Genomic DNA, 780 nt, shown 5'->3' on the forward strand with positions numbered 1-780 from the left:
TCATTCTCAATTCCAGCTACAGTTTACGCCTCACTCTTAAACTTCATCGATAAGTGTTTTAATAGATCAAAGATTAAGCTCATTCAATTAAATTGAATCAGTGTAGATAATTCTCAATGGTAATATTTGAATAAAACTGTGAATCATTAATTGATAGCATTTTTAAAGCAAGTGTTATTCAGGTAAAATATCCCATTAGAAGGTATTCATGTAGGAGGAGACAGGGCACTTGATTTGGGGCCAGTTTATTATTGTGTTAGTTTCAATATCAAGATCAGCTGTTTAAAGTTTAGGTTGATCTGCTATAATGGGTGTTTCATTAACGTGAATTGGCTATAACACGATTGATGAATTGTGAACGTTGTTTGGATAACATGAACTTTTTACTGAAAAACTATAGCTACTTTCAAGAAGTGATCTTCTACAGTTCAATGCTCTCTAGCGGTTTTCCATAAGGTGATTTTCTATAGTGTGAGGTTGCAGAGGAACACAACTGTCATATTAAGGTTATTTTTATGTGTACTCAGCATGGGTTGGTACCTGGGACTTCGATGTTGTGGCTATTACGGAGACATGGGTAGAACAGGGACAGGATTGGCTGTTGCAGGTCCCAGGGTTTAAATGTTTTAGTAGGGTCAGAGGTGGGGGTAAAAGAGGGGGAGGTGTGGCATTGCTTGTCAAAGATAGTATTACAGCGGTGGAAAGGACGATGGATGAGGACTTGCCATCTGAGGTAGTTTGGGCTGAGGTTAGGAATAGGAAAGATGAGGTCACCCTGTT

The 780-nt window shown here is 38.5% G+C and overlaps 1 long non-coding RNA gene across 1 annotated transcript in view; it reads left to right on the plus strand.

Annotated features, from left to right (window-relative positions):
• The first annotated feature begins 646 nt into the window (after positions 1-646).
• Positions 647-780, plus strand: part of LOC122559933 — a 16,125-nt gene continuing 15,991 nt past the window's right edge. The window contains exon 1 of the long non-coding RNA XR_006314607.1: positions 647-777. This is a non-coding gene — a long non-coding RNA (uncharacterized LOC122559933). The remainder of the gene's footprint in view (positions 778-780) is intronic.

This window comes from Chiloscyllium plagiosum, chromosome 20, assembly GCF_004010195.1.
Source record: "Chiloscyllium plagiosum isolate BGI_BamShark_2017 chromosome 20, ASM401019v2, whole genome shotgun sequence".
NCBI lineage: Eukaryota > Metazoa > Chordata > Chondrichthyes > Orectolobiformes > Hemiscylliidae > Chiloscyllium > Chiloscyllium plagiosum.